The sequence below is a fragment of the Sapajus apella genome, unplaced genomic scaffold (assembly GCF_009761245.1).
Source record: "Sapajus apella isolate SASKATOON/1434 unplaced genomic scaffold, GSC_monkey_1.0 scaffold68, whole genome shotgun sequence".
NCBI classification, from domain to species: domain Eukaryota; kingdom Metazoa; phylum Chordata; class Mammalia; order Primates; family Cebidae; genus Sapajus; species Sapajus apella.
In genome coordinates, this window is record NW_022437008.1 from 9,572,247 (window position 1) to 9,588,466 (window position 16,220).

The 16,220-nt window shown below is 46.4% G+C and overlaps 1 protein-coding gene across 8 annotated transcripts in view; it reads right to left on the reverse strand.

Annotated features, from left to right (window-relative positions):
• ZNF536 (zinc finger protein 536) overlaps positions 1–16,220 on the reverse strand; it is a 483,243-nt gene that overhangs the window by 43,931 nt on the left and 423,092 nt on the right. The window lies entirely within an intron of this gene.

The window sequence follows — 16,220 nt, forward strand, 5'->3', positions numbered from 1 at the left end:
ACCTGTCCACACAGCCCCACTCAGAAACCAACCTCGCTGAGCTGCTCCTCCTTGGCCGGGTTCTACTAAACCTCTGGCTCCTTCTTCTGGGCATTTGGGGTATGGGATCCCTTTCCTAATTTACCAGAAACCCCTCGGGTAGCTTACACTTGCCCCAACCAGGCTTGGGCGCACAGGCAGTCCTCAGGAATCGGAGCTGGCTTAGAGAAAGTGGAATGAATTGGGAGCTCCTGTGATCACAGCAACAAACGACTTCCCCACTGGCCAAGAACTGGGCACCTCCCATGCGGCCCCCCTTCACATGGTCTGGAAGTCGGTGTGCTCACACCCAGCCCCCGGGCAGCCATCAGCAGTGAGGCAGCGGAGAGGCTGGAGCCGGCTTCCCCTCATCTCAGATCTGGGTCGAATCTAAAGCAACAAACTTGGGTGGTCCCATCTTCACCAGTAGCTGCGGAAGGCATAACAAGGGTACCTCCTCAGAGTCCTTTAGGGTTGCAGCGACCCCCAACTTGGACCCCAGGGTCCTGAGCCTTTACGTTCCCAGAAGGAGCCCCCACACAAACCCCAGACCCACCAAGAAGCACCTGTAGCCTGGCCTAGGACAGAGTTAGCAGTGTGTTAGGCAGAAAATTCTAGAAGGGAGCCTTGATTGACCCAAGGATGCAGGACCCATCCTAGCAGGCAATGTTAAGAACCAAGTCTTACATGTGTGATAAATCATATTGTTTGCTGAGAGTGGTGGCAAGGAAAACTGAGTCGTCCCCCCAAAGAGGAAAACTGCTTAAAGCATTATAAAATGGGAAACAATATGAATATGTCTCACACCAGATGAATTAGTTCTTTGAACACAGGATATGTGACTCTTTCCTTTGTTCCCTCGTAAAGAGCGCTTTCTAGTTTATCTTTAACCTATGGTGAACGTACACTAGCTGCCTGGTTAGTTTATCCTTACCCTATGAAAGAACACAGAGCATCCGCTTGTTAAACTTGTCACTGGAACGTAAAGAATAAATACGTGGTCACAGTCTGCTCTGGGATCCCAGCTGGGAATGCCATAAGCCCCCTGATATCCCATTCTGAGTCCCACTTTTCCTCTCTTATCTTTGTGTCTGTTTCTAAATTCCTTCAGTGCCGCCTGGGTTGGGGTCTTCATGGCCGAGCTGGTCTCAGCAAAGCAAAAGAGAGTCCATCACACCCCTCTCCTTGAACACAAGGTCAGGAGCTCCCACTATAGAGTCCCTACATGGGGGAGAACCTCCAGGGCAAATAAATATCTCAGTTTTACAAAAACGTACTTTCTGGAGAGAGAGAAAATGTGGTCAAGACCATTACCATGAACGAAAAAATTAAATTTTTTCTAATATTCCACTTAACATCCAAGAAGAATCCAGAAAGCTTGGAGCAGTTAGCACTTAGAGACCATTGCGGTCACTTCAGAACCAGTTACAGGCCATTCCCATACAATACCTTGAAAGGATGGTGCCCTGAGGACCTGGCTTCAAATCTAGCCCAGCTGATTACCAGCTGTGTGACCTTAGACAAGTTACTTAACCTCTCGGAACCTGCATTTCCCCATTTAGGAAATGAGGCTGATAACAATTTATACCTTTTGGGTTTGACCTTCACAGCATTGTTCTTAGCGCACTGCAAGCACTAAAGACATGCTGGGTGTACACTAACACTACTGCTCTGCTACTGTTATCTGGCAGTGTCATAGATAGGCTGGGAGCTGTTCGTGCCCTCTACGTCTAAGACAACCTGACATGCTTCGGGCTTCCAGAGCGGGTAGGTCTTCATTTAGTCTGGAAATTTGAAAAGGTGAGATTGCCTCATTTCTCATTAGTTAATTAAAAAAAAAAAAAAAACGCTAGAAAAAACTCTAGCTAAAAGCAAATCTTCTGACATTATTTTATACACAATTTTGGACGGTCCCTTCAATTAACCTTGATCCAGGCGTTTGGGGATACTTTAGCATTTGGGATCTCCTAACCACCCACCTTTCCCCTCACAGGCAGCTTTGGCATGAGCGGGGCCTTCCAGATGCACACAGAAAGCCACTAACGCAGACAGAAGGGGAGGCTGATGGTGTGGGAGGGCACAGGTGCCCCCTGCCTGCACCCAAGGGCCAGCCAGGGCACTAACCCAGGTTTTCCACCAGGCAGGCCTGTGTGCAAGTCGTCCCCACTCTGCTACTGGAACAGGTGAGACTGCTCCTCTGAGCCTCAGTTTCCCCTTCTGTAAACTGGGGATAATTACACCTGTCCAGGTGTGTAAATGGATTCACATGGCCACAGTGCCTGACGCTCGGGAGGCCTGCAGCACACAGCATGTTCAGTCATTAGTCCTGGGTGCAGTGCCACTGCAAAGGCTAATAAGGGCAGTTTAGATAGGAGGTCCCAGCTTACAGCACAGGTTGCATTCCTGGGAGAATCGGCAGGGGCCGGAGGTCACACCAAGGTCGGCCTGAGAACAGCCGCCCCAAGGTTCAGGGGACACTCAACACCTGCCCCTGAGGCCCAAGAGACATGAGTCCAGGGCTTCTTCTGAATTTTCCAGAAATTGCCTCATATGTTCTGTAAAATATCGTGGATTTTCAATGTGAGTAAGTCTTTAAAAATATCCATATATACACATATAAATATACATACACATATATGCATACATATATTTTACATATATTTTTTGTATATATATGTGTATATCTATACATATACATATATGTGTGTGTATATATATGCATATGTATATATATGTGTATATATATGTGTGTGTGTGTATATATATGTAAACACACACACACACACACACACACACACACACACACACATACACACCCAAAGAAAACAAATGGAACAATTAAGAGGTATTCCTGGGTCCCAGCTCTGAGACAAAGGAAACTAGATCCGTGAGCTTTCTGGCTACCTCCTTACCCCATTTGTGGGCTTCTGAGGATTCTGCTACCCCCAGAACCCAGAGCTGTTCCTAGAACACTCGACTCTGAGGCTCAGAAAGCCCCCTCTCAAAGCCTAAACAGTAATAGAAATGTGGTTCCACTTATGTGCAGAGGCCGCCATCTACTGGTGGAAGGACGTAAGTGCAGCCAGTGCCCGCCGGGATCACCAACCAGCAAGGTTGGGAGAAGAGGGGAGGGAGGAGGGAGGGGAGGGGAGGGAGGAGGAAAGCAAAGGGAGGGAGGAGAGAAGAACGGGCAGGAGGCAACCTGTCGGACCCGGCCAGCTTCTGATGTGAGAAGAACCCAACAGCAGGGCCCGAGCCACCTCATCAAAGATGAGAAGCAGCTCAGGCGTCCAGAGTGATGGGGGAGGGGGAGGCAGTGCACCTGCTGCTGGACGGCTGGGCTTGAGTTCGGAACCTCCTGGGAGACAAGGTGAGCGATGAGCAGCAAGCGCGCATGCAAACGCGTGTCTGTGGCATGTCTGCAGACACGCACCTTCTGTCTAGATCAACCATAAAGCAACAAACTTGGGGTAGCCCCATCTTCATGGGTACCTGGGTGAGATGTAGCCCGAGGATTCCTCCTCAGAGCCCTTTGGGGCTGCAGGGACACCAGCCTGAACCTCGGAGTCCCAAATAAAGTCTCCCAAGAGGGGCCAACACAGGAACCCGACACACCAGGAATCACCTGTACATGCAGTGTACCAGAATGTGCAATATCTCCAGCCAGGGACCCCTCCTTTCCCCTCAGCCCTCTGATCCCCTAGTAACTGTGCCTGCTGCCTAGGGCCCCCCAAAGACCCAAACCCCAAAGCTCTCCACGCTGCTTCTTTGCTAGGAGCACTTTGTCCAGCAAAAGGGAAACCTGGCTTATTTCCTTGAGCCTGGAATGGACATAGAAAGGGTGGCTTTCAGCAGAGGCAAGGATCTCCAGATGATTTTGAAACAGAATTTACCCAGCGCCAGACCCTCCTGGGCCAGCCACGTGGCTTTTGAGCAGCAAGGATCTTCAGGAGCCACTTTCACAAAACCCAGCAAAGGTGGTTTTCCTGTGAAACCCCAAGCCCAGGCAGGCCCTCCTCAGCCCACAGGGCCATGGATCTCTCACCTGAGCTGAGCTGAGCTTCCTCCACTGCTGGAATTACAGGCATGAGCCACCGCACCTGGCCACTGCTTATGCATTTTTAAACTTTCTTTTACTTTTTTACTGGATTGTTTCCCAGGCCTGAAGCATTTCCTGTTGATTAACTCACTTTACTCTCTTGGAGCACCTAGGAGGCACTATTGTACCCTATTTATAGGTGGACAAATAGAGGCTTGGGGTGGTGAAAAGTTGCGGGGTTAAAGAACTGGGCTGGCAGCCCGGGTGTCAGCCCTCAGCCCTCCCAGCCAGGAAGGGTCCAAAGTGCATGTGAAATCAGAGATCTTCATAGCAGAAAGTGCTCTTTGATGCCAGCCACACCAACTCCACAGGGAACAGAGTGTGTTCAAAGCCGGCATTTTATTCCCCCATCCCCACCCTCCCTGATTCTCACCACTATCCAATTAAAAACAAAAACAATCACTCAAACGACACTGCCCGCCAGGGACTTTATATACATCCATGCCTTTTGCAGATAGCACCCATGGAGGTGAGTATTTTTGTTTCCTCTATTTTCCAGTGAGAAATCTGAGATTCAGAGAAGTTAAGCAACTGGCCTGTGATCACCCAGACAGCAAGAGTGGAGCTGAGTACAGGGATCTGACCAGTGCCTGTTGCTCTGAGCCTGCAGGAGCCAGCCCCAGGCCCCATCCGCCCCGCCCTGTAGCAGCCTGGCCTGATTCAAATGCCAGGACTGCAGGTTCCTAAATCAGCGTCCGTCAGCTCAAGGTCAGGGTTATTCCAGTTTACACAACTACAGTCACCAAGGAATAACTAGGACAGGACAGGCTGCTTCTAGCAGCTGCTGAGAAAGGGAGAGAGAGAGAGAGAGCTCAGCAGGAATTCCTCTAGATAGCACTATTTGAAATCTTCCCATGATGAAATTAAAAGTGAGCCTTAAATGATTTATTTTTTCAATCTGTGAGTCTAAACAAATGATCCCCCTTCTAGGTACATGTATCATATGATCTCCTTCACAGCTGTGAAAAAATGCTGTTAGTGCTTTCAAAGCAGTTTTATCACAGATTAAAGAAGCCTAGAAAAAAAAATTGGCAGCCCGAGACAGCCATATGCCTACTTGACCTAGGACGGTAAACCTGTTGTTCATTCCAGAGAGGGGATTATGGCATTACTTTTAGTAAGTTGCTTTTCATATGGAAATTTCCTTTCATAGTAAAGATCTGTCTTTAATAGCATCATCCTAAAAACATGCCTAATTTTTAATTCCCTGATCATGGACATATAGATTTTTATGGTGTCTGCAAGCATACATTAATGTTAATTTCACCATTCTCTTTGTATTTTGTTAATGTCACAGTCTGCTGTAAAACCTTGCCAAGTTTCTTAACTGTCATGTTAATTCCAAGACCTATTCTGCACTCTTTGACATTTCAGGACAGAACAAGGCAGTAAAAATAGATTAGAAACAGCTTATAAGTATTATACAATCTAGAACTTTACAGATGGCGGAATTACGTCTGCTGAATGGAAATTTAGCAACTCCTGAACGCAATAATATTAGAAAAGCCTATTCATTTCTAAGGTAAATATTTGGAAGGGGTCGTATAATGGCGGCTGCAGAAGTGTGAGGAAACTTATAAAACCCAACAGAGTTATATTATTTTAAGAAACATACTGGATGCATATACCATATCCTGCAGAGTTTCGGGTTTCAAAGGTTTTCTCCACCGTATAAATAAAGGGCACATAGTAAGGGCTTGATTTTATTCATGGTCAGTTCAAAGATCACACAAATTATTTCACTCAGGGGATTTGTCTGCATTTTCTTAAGTTAAAGCACAGCATTACTGTACTTAGATATTAAATGACACTACCACATGCTAAGAAATTTGCAGGAACAGACACGAAATTAGACACTGTTTTCTTAAACTGATTGCTAAAGAATGCCCACTGTTTAAACCTGTACTATCCATTTCAAAGGGAAGTACTGGTTGATTTCAGGAAGTTTAAAATCAGCTCATGGAGAAGCAGGACAAAGTTAGGGTTAAATGTGTTTTTCTTCCTCCCCAAAGGGAAACTATTTCTTTAAAAAAAAAAAAAAAAAAGAAAGAAAGAAAGCAAAAGAAAAAACTTTCCCCTTTTTCTTTAAGGAGGACTTATTATTTCCATCATCCTCGTTGAGTTGTTGATGAATAGTTCACATCCCCTGCCAAGCCCCACCCTTGTCTATTTTCTAAGCTCTTTCCTCATTATTTGCTCAGCCTTTTCCCACAGCCCCCACCGGCCGTCAGGGCAGCTTAAACACAACACAGCATTAACATGGGGAAATGGCTTTCAGTTTCCAATTGATCTCCTAATACGTTATGTTGAAATGATAATTGGTAATTCTTCATTGGAAAATAAGACAGAAAAACGACTTCTCAGTCACCACCAGGTATTATCTTAGTTCATGTATTCAGAACCACCAGATACATTAAAAAAAAAAAAAAACACACAAAATACAAAAAACAAAAAACTATCCCCCCATCTGCGAGAGAGACTGCCGTCCACAATTCTTTTCAACTGACATAATCCAGATTGATTCGTTCAGCAGATAAAATTCAGGCCACTTCTGCCCTTTATGGGAGCAACATAATACCAGTCTTTATTCAGTAACAATGTAACATAATGAGATCGGAATGTGCAAAACGACTGTTCTTAAATTACTGTGCCTCACAAGGGCCCAACACAAGCTGGGACTTAATGTAAAAAATCATTAGGCGCAGATTACTAAAGTGCTCCTGCATTAAGGAGGTCAAACCGAGTCTGTTTATGGCATTTTTCAGGACAGAAAGTCTTTGCTAATATCTTGATTATGACTGTGTTCTGGGGGGCCCATGCCAGCACCCACAGCTCAGCACTGTGTCTCCACCAGGGAGCCGGGACGCAGAATTCAGAGAGGAGAGAGCAGGAGGTGAGATCGGAAGGACTTCACCATCACGTGCTGTTTTCGGGAAAGTTGAGGGCATCAAATAATTTAAGCTCTGAGCTATTAAGTTATGTTAATTTCAAGATCTTCGGGGGATGGTTATTAAAACACATAGAATATTTGGAAAATAAAGAAAAGCACAAAGAGGGAAGAATGAGCTCCCACCATCTCAATCCCCAGAAACGACCCCTGGCCATTCTGAAAGTAAATTCACCCCATATTTTTTTTCTAGGCATAACTATCTAATGTTTTTATAAAATGCATGCTTCAAATACAGCTTTTCACTAAACGTTATAGGTCCTGTCAATACTTCCCCATGTCATGAATTATGCCTCTGCAACATAATTTCATAGCTACATGGTGTTTCTTCATGTCAAAGTGCCTACTTTAGCTTCAGCCCTATTCTTGGGCATGTAAGTTGTTTTCTAAGTTTCTCCTCATTATTAAAAATTGTTAATTAATATCCCTAGGCAAAAGTCTCTCCCCGACATGTGAGATAATTTTCTTTGGAAAAACTTCCAATAAGTAGAATTGCTGGGTGAAAGGGAACACACATTTTATAATCTATTTGATATAATATATATATTATATTGGGTAAAACCCAAAAAAAACCTTGCACTCATTTATGTTAATGACATAGTGTTCACAGGACTACATATTTCTAGGGATGGGTTACAAACCCATTATGCCAGCCTTTTCCTTTGCAGGGAACCACAAAGAGTTCTTAAACATTGCATTGCATCTGCTGACTTCTATCACACAAGGATATCATGACCACCATTCAGTTCTGCACGCTCCCCCAAAAATCTATCATCAGGAGAAAGATTAAATTAAGAGAGGCAGTCAATGTGGTCTCTTATAAACCTAAGTTTGCCTAAGAAGAGTCTAGAGAAGTAAACCTGAGCAAAACAGAGCAGAAAAGATTTCCCTTGAATTGAAATGATTTTTTTTTTCAACTTGCAACGCCAAGCTTCATGCAATTTAATTTTTGAATTCGAGAGTGTTGCTGGTCTCTTATCTTGTTTAAATAGAAGACTTCCAAAATTCCAATCACTGAATCATCGCGTGGCCTCTGAGATGATGCAGTTACTCTTCGGAACACTGGGCTCACGTCTCAAGTGGGGCCTGTATTTAGTCAATGTTTGCACGCAACGAAGCAGGTGCCATGTGTAAATGCACAAGGCTGCTGCAGAGCATGTATGAGGCAGAGATTTTGTGTATGTATATGTACACATGTGCACATAAATATATTTGTCTATAAAATGAACATCACCATTGTGGCCTTCTCACTGAAACTCACACCATCTGAAATATTTGCATGTGATTACTAGCCGCTACTGTCAATCATGACGGCACAAATCCAATACTCAGGCCATATGGCCTTGAAACTTTCAATCGATAGGAACCTTTTAAAGCTGAAGCTTCAAAAAGTCCTATCAAATATATATTCAATGAGAAGAAGGTTAATTGAATAATTGATTACTCAGTAACAATTAAGTGCTCTTCAGATATCTTTGGGAAATCATGAAATATAATGGTGATAGATATTTATTAGTTTATCAGTTCTTACTGCATTATATATTTATTTTTGAGGCCTGAAGTCAATTTCTTTCATGTATATATTTTAACATCAGAGTCTCCAGGATGAAATGATACATATATTTTTATTTCCACGCTGCCAGGGAGATGACAAGGTGGAGAGGGATCCATGTAGAATCAGGGTGTCAACAACACAGCATTTCCCAGCATCGGAGATGGCTTCTTCGTGACAGCTCTTGGGTAAAATAGTCAGACAACATCTCTCGGAAAGGTGCGTGCTCCGACACTGAGTCACTTTTGTAAGGAGAGCCTGGGTGCTGAAACTGCACGCTGCCATGGCTGTTGAAGGATTCCCATCGTGTGGGTTTTCCTCCCTTCTGCCTGGTTTTAACCAGGTAACTAGATCTGCGGGTCTCCAGAGACAAGAAAACAGCAATTGTTTCTCCACGGATAGGCAGAGTGACCAGCCTGTCACTACCATTTGTGAACAAATCCCTTAGACTAGTCATCTGTGGCTTTTTCAAAGGAGGTATAGATGGGGCTTTATGAAATCACTGATATCAATTAAAGAGGATAAACACACGCACGCACGCACTCATGCACCCCTGTGTCAGACAGGGTAGGAGCAAAGACTGAACCTAATCAGACTCTGCAGAAAGGTGAGTCCAAGTGCTCACTCTATAGGCCATACTTCATGCATGATATAGTTGGATCTGTGTCCCCACCCAAATCTCATGTCAAATAGTGACATGGGTTGGCTTTGTCCCCACCCGAATCTTACCTCAAACTGTAATAATCCCCACATATCCCAGGTGGAGATAATTATATCATGGGGGCTGTTTTCTGATACTGTTCTCTTGCTAGTGAGTGAGTTCCCACAAGATCTGATGGTTTTATAGCATCTGGCATTTCCCTGCTGGCACTTCTTCTCTTGCCTGCTGCCATGCAGATGTGCTTTCCACCTTCCACCATGATTGTGAGGCCTCCCCAGCCATGTGGAACTGTGAGTCCATGAAGCCTCTTTCTTTATAAATTACCAGTATCAGGTATGTCTTTATCTGCAGCTTGAAAACAGACTAATACAAATTGTAATCCCCACTGATGGAGGTGAGACCTGGTGGGAGTGATTGGATCTTGGGAGTGGTTTCTAGTGGTTTAACACCACCCCCCTTGGTGTTGTCCTGACAACAGTGAGTGCTCATGAGATCGGCTGTTTAAAAATGTGTGTGGCACCTCCCACCTCCCTCCTTTCCTCCTGCTCCAGCCACGTAAGACGTGAGGAATTCCCCTTCCCCTTCCACCATGACTGTAAGTTTCCTGAGGCCTCCCAAGTCACGCTTCCTGTACAGCCTGAAGAACTGTGAGCCAACTAAACCTCTTTTCTTTATAAACTACCCAGTCTCAGGTATTTCTCTGTAGCAGTGCCAGAATGGACTAATACAATGCATCACCACCGGCTTTGCCCCAGAGCTCAAGAATCTCTGAAAAAGTCCCCACACAAATGGTAAAGTCAGATTTCCTGACAGCAAAACTTCAGCATCCATGACAGACCCGTGGATGTCGCCATGTCACCTGAGGGCTGACCAATATAAGGTACCTAAACAGAAGTAAAAACAAATGTTTACTTATGTACCTACCAACTAGACCAAATGTGAAGGACGTTTACATCTCTGTATATTTTTTCATTTATTCATTCAAGAACTATGTACTAAACCTCTTCTCTGGGCTGGCCACTATAAGTCCCTGAAGAGGACAAAGCTGTGAACAAGACAGATATGGTTTCTGACTGGTTGGAGTTTTCAGTTTGGGGGAGAATCAGACCAGAAAAGAAAACATGATAAAGTCAAACACATGTAATTTTTAATAACTCCTAAGAAGTTAAAAAGGGATGGAGAGAGGGAATAACAGAGGAATAGCCACTTTTGAATAGAAGGTAAGAAATGGTTAAAGAATGAGAAAAAGTTGGCCAGACAAAGCCAGGTGTGTTTGTGTGTGTGTGTGTGTGTGTGTGTGTATGAGGGTGTGTGTGTGTATATGAGGAGGTGTGTTGTGTGTATATGAGGGGTGTGTGTGTTTGTGTGTGTGAGGGAGTATGTGTGTGCATATGAGAGCGTGTGTGCGTGTATGAGGGTGTGTGTGTGTATATGAGGGTGTGTGTGCGCATGAGGGTGTGTGTGTATATGAGGGTGTGTGAGTATGAGTGTGTGTGTGTGTGTATGAGGGTGTGTGTGTATATGAGGGTGTGTGCATATGAGGGTGTGAGTGTATGAGGGTGTGTGTGTGTGTGTGTGTGTGTGTGTTTTGGGGTGGGGAGAGAGGTTGTCACTCATTCCAGGCATTGAGAATAGCACATTCAAAGATCCTGAGGTAGCAGCAAAGAGCTGGGGGTGTTTAAAGACCAGAGAGAAGATCCGTGGGTTGGTGCAGAGCTGGAGAGATGAGGCTGGAGCTTGGGCAATGACCTGATCACTCTGGGCATCGTGGCTGAGGGGAGCTTGGCTTTGAATCAAAAGAGAATGGAAAGACCAGGCACGGTGGCTCATACCTGCCATCCCAGCATTTTAGGAGGCCGAGGCGGAAAGATCACTTCAGGTCAGGACTCCAAGACTGGGCTGGCCAATAATGGTGAATCCCTGTCTCTACTAAAAATGCAAAACTTAGCCAAGCGTGGTGATGTGCACATGTAGTCACAGCTACTCAGGAGGTAAAAATGAATGTTTACTTATGTACCTACCAACTAGGCCAAATATTAAGGAGGTGAGGAGGTGAGGCAGGAGAATCACTTGAACCCGGAAGGCAAAGGTTACAATAAGCCAAGATTTCGCCACTGCACTCCAGCCTGGGCCATACAGTGAGACCTATCTGAAGGAACAAAAAAAAGGGGAGGGGGAAAATGCAAAGCCATTGAAGGGTCTTAGACAAGAGGATCTATAGTCTGACTTACACTTCCAGAAGTTCCTTCTAGCTGAAGGGTGTAAAAAGATTTGGCTAAGTTCTGATAGATCAGTTCAGCACAGTCCAGGTAAGAGATGACGGCTGTTTCCCAGGGTGCAGAAGGAAGGAAAGGAGGATTCTGGATTTCTTCTTGAGACAGAATTTACAGGTCTTTCTGGTGGACTGGAGGGAGAGGAGAAATCAATGATAACTGCAAGGTTTGAGGCGGTGAGATGTCAGAGTGGAGAAATCAAAGAGAACATCAGAGAAGAAATTCTGGGGAAGACAAGAGGGTTGTAAGCACCCGTTTGAATCATCGGCAGAAGAGAAGCATGATATCTGAAAGGAAGGGTGAGACCTCCAGGAAGAGAGTGCAGGGGGAAGAAAAGAGAAGTGGGGCTGAGCCCCAGGGAGCCCCAGAATAGCAAAGAGGGGAGAGAGAGTCAAGACGTCGGAGGAGGAGTGGCGGGGGTACCAAGAGAGGGCAGTCTCCCAGCTGCCACACGAGAGGTGGCTTCAGCACAGAGTCTGCTGATGGCTGCCTCTTGGACATTGCTGCTTTCTCAGTGACCTCCCTGGAGCCTTGCTGCCTGTGGACTCTCTACGTCTGTGGAGTGCTTAACTCTCTGAGGTAGATTCTATTTTCATAGTCATTACATAGAGAAGACTGAAGCTGAGGCATTTTCGGTGACTTATGTGAGATCACATTCCAGCAGCATCCTCTCCGGAGCTCTCCCCCAATCTGTTGGATGCCTCTGACTTTCCAAGGTGCTCCTGGATTGGAGGGTCCAGTTGGCTACCCTGGACCCTATGCAGCAAAGACACATCACTGGGAGAACAGAGGGACATGCTTTGAGTATTTTCTCTCTGCACTTTTGACGCCAGCACCACCAGCATCTGTGTGGTTTCGGATGAAATATTTACCCTGCTGATTCTTTCCAGTGCCCCTGCAAAAGGGCAAGATGTGACTGTCTGTGAAATAACTCCAGAAAGAGGCTTTGTGAAGGAGAAAACTAAAGGAAAGAAAGGCCTTCAAAGCAGCCTCTCCATTTCCAATCAGGCCATCCGCCCAGCCCTCGAATCTCCCCTGCCATCTCCATGGTTCGGGCTGACCCCAGGCAGAGCAGGAACATCAGAATGAGGCCCTCCACATCCAGGGGCACCTAATGACACTGCCTTGGTGGCCTTGCACGTCCCGCAGTGTCAGGGGTGAACCAGGCTTTCTTCTGTTGTGCCTCGTAAAATGATGACAGGCATTGCTGCCCAGGGACATAGCCAAAGCAGACAGCGAGGTGTCACAGACCAGAGAGCAGATGTATGATCGTGTCCCTGCCGAGACGGGAATGACATCCTTTGACTCTCTGGAGAGTGTGCTGTAGAGGAACTAACCTCACTGCCTGGGTTGTACACACAACGATATTGACAGCCAACAATTCCGTGAGCGCTGTTGCACAGGGCACGGGGAGACAGTGACAGCGCGCTTCCAGCAGGGTAGAGACGGCACAGTGTGCTCCAGCCCAGGGGATAACCAAAAGCATGCCAGAGTTTTCATATTGTTTTAATGTGATTTCACCATCCTAAGTTAATTTATTTTCTTATGCTAGAAAATAGTCCAGCGCTGCCGTATTCCAATGTGTGCTCCAAAAAGCATTCTGATAAAATTCATTAGAAAAGAATTAAATTCATCATATAAAATGCAGCTGTTTTATTCTAAGTAGTCCCCAGTTAAGAAAAGCATGCAGTCGTTCCTTTGAGTAACACCTACAGCAGCACCGGAGAGGAACCAAGCGGAGGATCTCCAGGACTCTAGAATGCCATCTTGCTGTGGAGGCAAAAACCTGCCTCATTTTTGAGCCCTTTCAAATACTTGCAGACATCAGCGAAAGTGGTTTTTTTTTTAAAACAGGGTCTTGCTCTATCGCCAAGGCTGGAGTGCAGTGGTGCAATCCCAGCTCACTGCAGCCTCAAACTCCTGGGCTCAAGTGATCCTCTGACTGCAGCTTCCCAAGTAGCTAGAACTACATGTGTGCACCACCACGCACAGCTAATTTTTACATTTTCTGTAGAGACAGGGTCTCATGATGTTGGCCAGGCTAGTCTTGAATTCCTGGGCTCAAGCGATCCACACGCCTCAGCCTCCCAAACCACTGGGATTACCAGCATGAGCCACCACGTCAACGTGAACATGGAATTTTTAACTGATCAGAGGAAAGGACACTAAAGAACAAAAGGAGATCATTGCTAGATTCCTCCCTTGGATAAATCTGTAAAACCATAGATGTTAGCCAAACCCTCCCCATCTTTGCTGAATTCTGTCCAACTCCCCAGCGTCACTCTCTTCCCACCATGTCTTGGGTAGCAATGCGGCTTGCATGGGTTAGCTCTGTTTCCCTGAGTTGACAGCAAATTCCTTTCAGGGGAGGGCTGAATTCACCCTCCCTCAGTTTCTCCAGCCCCTCCCCATTCAGTAACTTCCAGCTCCCTGTACCTATCAGCATGCCAGGTTCTCAGTAGGGCGTTCCTCTTGCATGTGGCTACAATTGGGTACCCACGTACGATTTTCTCTGAATGCAATGTGTAGTAGATTCTCTTATTCATTTTCCCAAACAGAAACGAACAAAGCTCTCTGAGAAGATGAGGAAGAGAGCAGGAAGCTCATGCAGTGTCACTGCAAGACTCTACGAGACTCATTATGTGCTGGTTTTGCTTTATCTTGGAAAAGGAAGAACACGTGGAAATTTTAACTCGTGAGATTTATTTAACCAGCAACCAAATGCTGAGAGCTGTCAATGTGAGTGTCCTGTGAGCTCTCCTAACTCCCTAGATGTACCCCGTGCTGAAGTCCCTAAAACGGAGTGTTTAGGTGCAAGAGCAAAGCCAGGTGCCTCAGGCCACTCCTCACTTGTTCCCTGTGCAGGTGACAGCATGAGAAACTTGGCAGCAGAAGATCCTGCCTTTAACCAGCATTCAGAAGTAAAAATTTCTGAAAAGTTAGCCCTGAATGTTACCTGGGGATAAGGAAAGTCAATGCTCTAAGCATAGTGACTTTGCCCAGCACAGGGGTGTGGGGGGTGGGCGGCAGACACAGCTGAAGTGTGGAGCTCAGCAGAGCCTGCCTCAAAGCCAGCTGCCAAATTTACCCAAGCCACCAGCCTTCAGGGGCACTGGGCTGCTGGGCTTCATGCAGAAAAAAGCCATACCTCAGTGCCCCAAATGGCACTGAGACCCATGACGACAGCATTCTCCCAGTTAAATGAACTAGATGGCCACTGCCCAGGGAAGCAGAAAGGTCTTTTTAGTTTCACCTTAATTTTATCACTCAATCAGTGGCAGTCATGGAGAAACCTTTGGACACAAGCATTCCACAGTTTCTTTGCTTTAGGAACAATGACTGTTGACTTAGGCTGTGTTTTGCCACATCTGTCTCCAACACAACCCACTGATTTCCGGGAGGGATCAGGGCGGAGGTGAATATGGGTGTGGTGGGGAGTGAAGAGAGCCAAGTAAGAAGATGATCAGATGATTGCACGTACTAATGAACATTCCAGATTTCATGACAATCCCCAATATTGCCCACCTAGGAACTGGGTGATTTCTATGCCCAGCAGCCACACCTGTTGGATGTGCCTAGGTGAAGGCCAGGCTCCCTCCCCACTGGGCCCCACGCAGCCTGGGCACCAGCCCTTGGCTCACACCTGCTGCCAGGTAGCAGCTGGGCAGCCTTCTCATGCAGCCTGCTTGTTTCAAAGGAGCTTCGGCGACACGGAGGGGAGGATCTCAAGACCTTTAATTAGCTGGGAATTGTACCCTCTCCAGTGGCTTGCTTGTAAGAACTAGAGAGCTGAGGAACAACTCCTCAAAGAGGAAGACGGCACTTGCCGGAAGGCAGAGCTAAAGCACCCGGGAGAATCCTGGGTTCTGATGGGGCAAGCATTCTTCATTCCTGCCAACTCCAGACAACGGCCCCAGGAGGGCATGCAGCCTCCACCATTGCAAATGCCCTGTGATTGTCAGGGCATCGGCCCTCTTTCCCTGGGGTCTAACTGCGCTGTCTGCAGACTGTTGTGTAACGAGCAAGGCAGGCTGGGCGGGACCCCTTGGTGGAGAAGGGGAGAGCCATGCCTCCATAAGGGAGCTGCTCCCACCTCTCTTCTGTTCCTTGTCCCGGACATTGTCCTTTGTCAAGAGAACCCAAAAACCTGGATTTGTAAATTTAAAAAATCTTTTCTTTTTAGACTGTATGCAAGCAATTGAAAGCAGAAGTATAGTGTCACACAAGCCGAACAAAACACAATGGTAATCTGGCTGCAGCCATCAGGCCACTCTTCAAGTTCTTCATTGTCCTCATGGGCCTCTCAGAGAGCCCCACCTCGTCCTCCACGCCCTGTGCCAGCTTTGCTCCCCAAAGCGGAGGTGCAGTGAGAAGGCAGATGCTACATCCAGAGCTGACGTGTGGTCCCTGGACCGGCAACATGGCCATGACCCCGGGGCTGAAGGGCAGAGTCGGGGGTCCTCCCCAGAACTACTGAGTCAAAATCAGCATCATAGCAAGATCCATAGTGACCTGTTTGCACATGAGACTTTGAGAAACACTTGTCTCGGACCAAGGAAGATAAAAGAGTTGAGCCTGATGAAACCTCTCTCTTCCGCAGGACCCGCAAATGCGCACATAACGGCAGCTTCCCTCGTGTTCAATCTTTTCCACCCAACCTTACTAGGCTA